The sequence below is a fragment of the Nannospalax galili genome, unplaced genomic scaffold (assembly GCF_000622305.1).
Source record: "Nannospalax galili isolate Female #2095 unplaced genomic scaffold, S.galili_v1.0 scaffold879, whole genome shotgun sequence".
Taxonomy (NCBI): domain Eukaryota; kingdom Metazoa; phylum Chordata; class Mammalia; order Rodentia; family Spalacidae; genus Nannospalax; species Nannospalax galili.
The window spans coordinates 3,925,820-3,932,998 of record NW_008346261.1 but is presented as its reverse complement, the minus strand read 5'-3'; the positions used below and the strand labels follow the sequence as shown (position 1 = coordinate 3,932,998).

Here is a 7,179-nt window from a genome sequence, read left to right as displayed (position 1 = left end):
TGAGACAGGGTCTCCCTGCAGCCCCAACTGGCCTGGAACTCACTATGTAGACCAGGATGGCCTTGAACTCACAGAGATCTGCCTGCCTCTGCCTCCCAAGTGCTGGGATTAAGGGCGTGCACCACCACACCTGGCAGAAAAACAAAAATGTTTTAAAAGAGAAAAGAATGGGAGTAACCTAGGGAAACCACATGGCTGCCTCAAGTCCTTACGCCCTATGGTGTAGGGATCACTGTGACCTGCCTCTGCCTCCCAAGTGCTGGGATTAAGGGCGTGCACCACCACACCTGGCAGAAAAACAAAAATGTTTTAAAAGAGAAAAGAATGGGAGTAACCTAGGGAAACCACATGGCTGCCTCAAGTCCTTACGCCCTATGGTGTAGGGATCACTGTGACCTTATAATTTCACCCTTTGGATGAAATACAGATCCAGGGTGCTGCACTGGGGCAGGAGTGATCTGTCTCCACAGAGGGTCCCCTTGATGAGGCTTCAGTGCCTGGGAGCCAGCATCCCCAGAGGGGAGGTCAATCTAGAAACAGGGACAGGAATAGTGCTCTGATGGAAACAGAAGGCGAAGGCTTTTCTCTCCACAGCAAGACTCCCATGAGGGAGAAGGGTTCCAAGTCTCCTAGCCCATAGTTTAAGGGCATCAGAGGGGGAGGCCCCCACCTGCTCCACATGGCCTTTCTGGGCATGTGAGGAAGATGTCCCTTAACCCAGGAGAGGCTGTGAAGAAAAGCAAGTGCTCTCAGTGGCATAAAAGTAGGCAGGAAATAAAATCTACTCAGACTCAGCTAGAGTAATTGAAAATGAACCATATGCTAGGTGCTTGGCAAGGTACATCTCCACAGTCTTTATCTGATTTTCACACCAACCCATTGAGGTAGCTACTGTACTCCTTGTTTTACCAACAGGAAACTCAAGACATTGTTCTGCTGAAAGGAGGGGAGCTGAGGAGGCAGGCCTCAAACACTGGGGATGTTTGACCAAGGCTGAGGAGAGATTTCTGTGTCTTTGAGGAAAGGCTGAAGGCTCTCTTCCTTAAAGACAGAACAAAATAAAAAGGATTTATGTTAGACTCCAGAAGAGGTGTTAGAGTTGACTTTACTTCCTTGGATAGATCTGGGAGAGCTCAGCTCCAAGTGATCATTCTGCAGGCAAGAGATATCTTCACCACCTACCCCACTCAGAGGTCTCGACAGGCAACCGAGCCTCTCCTGCAGCATCAAGGGAGGCTTTTGAACAATGCAAAATGAGGCCACACACATCCCTTGCTAAATGTAACATGTGGATGAACTGAGAGTTTAGACATTAAAATGAAGTCTTTTTAAAAGATTTTTATTTTTAATTATGTGTATATGTGTGTGTCTACGTGTTGAGTATGTGCAGGTGAGTACGGGTGCCCTCAGAAGCCAGATGTGTTGGATCCCCCAGCAGCTGGTGTTATAAGCTGTTGTGAACCAGCAGATATGTTTCCTGGGAATTGAACTTGGGTCCTCTGGAAGAGCAGTATCTATCTGTTCAACCACTGAGCCATCTCAGTCCAAAATGAAGCTTTTTTAAAATACGTGGGTTTGGCATTTGCTGATTTAATCACTGAAGTTACTGTGACTGTTAAAGTTTGCACCTGGGAGTGCTGGAGATGGCTCAGTGGTTAAAAAGCATTGGCTGCTCTTGCAGAGGGCCCAGGTCCAGTTCCCAGCACCCACATGGCAGCTAACAACTGTCAGTAACTCAGTTCCAGGAGATCTGATGCCCTCTTCTTACCTCTGTAGGCACTGCATGCATGGGTACACTTACACAGGCAAAATACTCATAAAATAAAAATAAATCATCTGAGTGTGGTGACATGCCTTTAATCCCAGCACTCAGGAGGCAGGTGGCTCTCTGTGAGATCAAGACCAGCTTAGTCAACATAGAGAGTTACAGGCTAGCTGGAGCTACAAGGAGACACTATTTCAAAGAAAATTAAAAAATAAATAATAAATAATTTTTTAAAACGTTTGCTAATGACTTCTTGCTAAAAGTAGATGTGGCCATTGCATCTGTTGTATAGTGAAGTTCACCAAACAACAGAGACAGAGGGGGCAGGCAGGCAGCCAGGCAGCCAGGCAGAAATCTCACAGATCCCTTCAGAAGCCCCTTCCTGTCTGCTGCCCTCCCCCTCCTGAAACATGGGGAGGACCCTCAGGACACAACACAGACCCTAGCTAGCCAGTAGCTCTTGAGCTTTGGCCTGGAACAGAACGCCCCAGACAGGTTGTCATTAGCCGGGAAGGGAAGGCCACCCTGAGTGAGAAGAGGGGGCTGCTTTTATAAGCAAGATGCTTCTCAGGAGAGAAGCTCCCATTTTGAACGTTTTATTTCCAACAAGGAACTCACTGGTTTGAATCAAATCCAAAACTTACTATCAAACCTAGAACAATCGTAGAACAAAAATTGCAGTTTACTCAGATGTGGACTTTTCTTAAGCAAAAGGAGTTCCATTACCAAACTGTCTTTTTCCCCAGTTCTAAGCTTCTCCAACCTTTGAAGCTAAGGCCTGGAAAGGTCAAAGGCCTTGCTCTCAAGGTCACACCAGAGTAGCAGAACTGGTGCCAGCAAGCTGAACCCTCCCCAGCAACCCACCCCAGGTGGTCAGCAGCTGCTTCTGAAAATACAGTGGGCAAGAAGGGCATTTAGGAATCCCTGCAAATCCCACTCCACTGGGCTAGCCTCATGAGGCAGAAGTGAGCCTGAGATTCAGGGCGGCGGCCATGCTGCAGGGGTCCTTGGCTGCAGGCCTGACCCCCACCCAGCAGGCCACCACAAGGCGTCCCATCAGTTCTATGATGAGCCCACCTCCCACTTTGATCCCAAAAAAGAGAGGAGGTGGGGAGCATTGATTTACCCAAAGCAAAGGCAACACAAAGGCTGCACCTGTTTCCATGGAGACGAGATTGACTTAGCAAAGGAACAAAAACAGAGCAAGAAACACAAGCCCGGCACCACCTTCCGGGCCAGTGTGATCGATGTTGGCGGACCAGTGCCCCGACAGGAAGGCGGCGGAAGGATGAAAGGTGCTCAGCAGATCTAGAAGCACACGGGGAGCCCTTTCAGTTGGCAGAGGGTGAGGCCTCACCAGGCCCCCAGGCATACAGACTGCCCAGCCAACTCCTGAGAAAATTCCTGAACAGAAATCCAAAGTGAGGGATTCTTCCTTTCATAAAAGGATTCTTTGCTTGACAAAAGGATTCCTGGAAACAACATGACAGGGGTTGGGGTGGCTGAAGCTTTTGTTCCACTTCTTTAGTTACTTCTGAAGAGCAGGGAAGGACCAAGGAGTAATTTCCAGTGGTAAGTTTGTAAGAAAAGAATACAAAATACCTAAAGGAAGAGGACGGGTGGGTGGGTACAGGTGTCTGCTGGGAGGGGGCCACATAGTACCAGAGGCCCTTGGCAGAAAGGGAAGCTGGGAAGCAGAAGGTATCCAAAGACCCTCAGGGAAGCACAGGTCCCAAAGAGATGCATGGGTGCTCTCCAAGCCATTAGATTGAGAGGAAATGAGGGGGCAGCCTTCATCTCCCCAGGAACAGGAAGGCAAGAGACCTGAAATACCCTCAAAAAGTGTTCCTGAGTGGAGGCCAGATGTCACCAGTATGTTCAGCAGATGGCAGGGGTTCTAATGCAGTCATAAGAGCCTCCTGGCTTGTGTGTGTGTGTGTGTGTGTGTGTGTGCGTGCGCGCGCACACACGCTCTTGTTTCCACCCCACCCAGTGCTGGGATTATAGGTGTGAATTGTACCTGTTTACACAGATGCTGGGGATCTGAACTCAGGTCCTCATACTTGTGTGACAAGCACTTTACTGGCTGGGATATCACTCCAGCCCCTTGATTTGCTCTTGATGTTCATCAGGTGACGTATATTAAGTATCTCTTTGCATATATTATGCTGGCAAAGGGTTAAGGCGAGGTACCAACTAATCCTTGGAGAGTCTCTCCAGAACTTCATAGAGATGGGTCTTTTCCTGTCTATAATTCCTACAGGGAACAAAAACCAAGGATAGCAACAAAAATATTCCCTGAGCATGCTGTGTGGGCCAGACATTAAGGAACCATTGACTCCCTCATCCTCTCCGCCACTCCACAAGGGAGTCATTAGCCTCTCTGTTTAGTAGCAGTAAACGGGCACAGTGAGGAGAGAAATGCATCATGTGCCTAGCAAGAGGCAAAGCCCATCTTCAAACACAGGTCTGCCCAGCTGCAAAGCCTGTGAACAAATACAGGGTCACACACCTGCCACATTAAGCTCCATTTAACAAAGACCAAGGATGAGAGAAAGCCAGGAACATTCACTAAGCAGAGGCAGAAGAGGGACTCTGAAGACATGGGACATGCATCCAGGGTGTCACCAAGCAGGGTGAGTCTGGGTACCCTTAGCAAAGTTTCCTAGCAACCACAAGCTCTGGAATGAGCATGTAGTTCTCACAGAGCAAGCGCCCAGAGGTGACATCTCTGGGACTCTGGTTCAATGATCATCCCACTGGGAACATTTGAGGAACCACTGGGGAACCTGGGGACTCCCAAGGATGCTCAGATATGGCTGGCTTCCAGGGAATTGATTTACACCTGTATCCTTTCCTAAAACTGGCCTGCTACACAGCACCTGTACTTGAAGGTCCTGTCCTGACACCAACCCTGAAACCACTTCCCACTCTTTGCCTTACCTCAATCCCTACCTTGGAGGTAAAGGCCACCAAAGAGACAACTAGAGAGGACTGTCTTCCAACAGGGGAGTTCCAGGAAAAGAGACAAAATAAGCTTCCTCAGGACCCCAGAGAGGGTAGCTGGCTTTATTTTGCTTCTATCTTATATAACCACTTGCTTATTTTAGGTTTAGACTTAGGAATCGAGGAGGACTCTGTCCCAGGGACATCTGCCTAACACAATTCCCAGAATAAAGAAATTGAAGGGGTAGGGAGATGGCTCAGTCAGTAAAAATGCTTATCTTGCAAGTGTGACAACCTGAGTTCAACCCCCAGAATCCATATTTTAAAAATCCAGGCATTGTGGCACATGCTTGTGCTTGTAATATCAGTGTTGAGGCTCCATGGTCAGTGAGAGACTTTAAAAGGGGAGGGTAGCAGGAGCTGGAGAGATGGCTCAGCTGTTAAAAAGCACTGGGTGCTCTTGCAGAGGATCTGAGTTCAGTTCTCAGCACCCACATAGCAGCTACCAGCCATTTATAACTCCAGTTCCAGATCCAACATTCTCTTCTGGCCTCCACGGGCATTGACACATATGGTACACTTACATATGCAGACAAAAGATACTCATGGGGCTGGAGAGATGGCGCAGTGGTTAAGAGCTGACTGCTCTTGCAGAGGACCCGGGTTTGATTCCCAGCACCCACATGGTGGCTATGAACGGTCCTTAACTCCAGTTCCAGGGGAATCTAACGCCCTCTTCTGACCTCTGCAGCACTGCACGACACGGGTGCACTCACATACATGCAGGCAATACACTCATGCACATAAAATAAAAATAATAAAATATTTTTTTAAAAAACCACGATACTCGATACTCATATACATAAAATAAATAAAAAAAAATTTAAGGGGGAACAGCACCTGGAATGACACACAAGCTTGACCTCTACATGCACACACACGTGCACCCATACACACATATACACACACAACAACAAAAATGAAAATAGAGTCAGACTTTTTCTAACCCAAAGCATGACTGGCAGATTGGTCTCACCATGAGGTTCAGTTTTGGCAATTAGGAAATATGGCAGATGCTTGCCATCACTGCCTGGGCTGAGTCTGCCACTCTAAGGCTTTGACAAAAATATATCTGAATTAAGTACATGACATATAATACGTTTGAATTACAGTCTACTTAAAGTTAAGATGAATTTTTAAATGTGTGAGATCTGTGGTTTTTCACAATTCATTTGATATGTGTGGGAGGGACAAAAGTTTGAAGTTTACTGCTTTCCTTCCCTGGAGTGATGCTCAAGGGTTCTAGCCTCTCACAACAGACCAGGGGTATGGCACAGTGAGCTGTCCTGAGGCAGCTGCAGTACATACAGTGAACACCAGACATGGGTCTGGGTGTACATTTGCTTCAAGGCTTCTTAGCTATGTGGATCTGACTGTCACCCAACATCCCTGGGCCTCAGTTTCCCTTTGAGTCTGTGGGGAGAATGGCCTATGAGGTATATTCAAAATCCCAGTGATGACAACAGTGGTAGCAACGACATTAAATGAATAATGGAGGAGTACATCCCCATAAACAACCCCAAAGAGTAGCCAACCGCAAACATTTTCTGCTTGGCTGGGACCACTTGGTACTACGTGTCTCTTGATGATATTAATAACTAATATTTATTGAACGAGGCACTGGACTAAGAGCTTCATAGGCCTCTGCTCATTTTGTTTTCACAGCAACCCACAAGTCAGGTGTCATTCTTGTTCCTGATTCAAGGCACAGAAAGCTTGTGTACTTGCTCAACTCATTTGGCTAGCAACTAAAGGCCCAGTGGGTCTGTTTGAGCCCAGAGCACAAGCCCTCAAACCCCTCCCTACTCACACTGCAGTCCTCAGTAGGCAGCGTCTGCATCAACTCACTAGCAAAGTGGGATTCCTGGACTGAGTCCAAACCTATTGGATTAGAACCTGCCTTTTAGCAAATTCTAAGGGCTGGAAAATCACTGCTTTCAACCACCAGTCCAGCTGGTTAACCATCCTGGGTTTATCTTGCTGAGGTAATATTAGAATATTTGCCTCTCTCTCTCTCTCTCTCTCTCTCCCTCCCTCCCTCCCTCCCTCCCTTCTCTCTCCACACAGACACATACACATGCACACACACACACACACACACACACACACCAGCAATAAAAGCAAATAAGATGGTTAAGAATATAATAATCCATCCGTAACACAGGAAAAAAGCAAAAAAGGCTCTGAGGGTTCCACAGGCTGCCATCCGTGGGTTCACTAGGTATGGTATAGGATGGGGGCAGTGGCAGGTCTGATGGGGCTTTTAAATTTATTTTTTATTACATTTATTAATTTTTTGTGTTTGTGCATGAGTGTGTGTGCACTCCTGTGTGCCATGATGTGGATATGGAGGTCAGAGGGAGTCAGTTCTCACTTTCTTCTATCTTTGTAAGCCCCAGGAACTGAAC

At 47.3% G+C, this 7,179-nt stretch overlaps 1 protein-coding gene across 3 annotated transcripts in view; it reads right to left on the bottom strand.

Annotated features, from left to right (window-relative positions):
* Cuedc1 (CUE domain containing 1) overlaps nucleotides 1-7,179 on the bottom strand; it is a 109,798-nt gene that overhangs the window by 62,754 nt on the left and 39,865 nt on the right. The gene's annotated exons all lie outside the window — the stretch shown is intronic.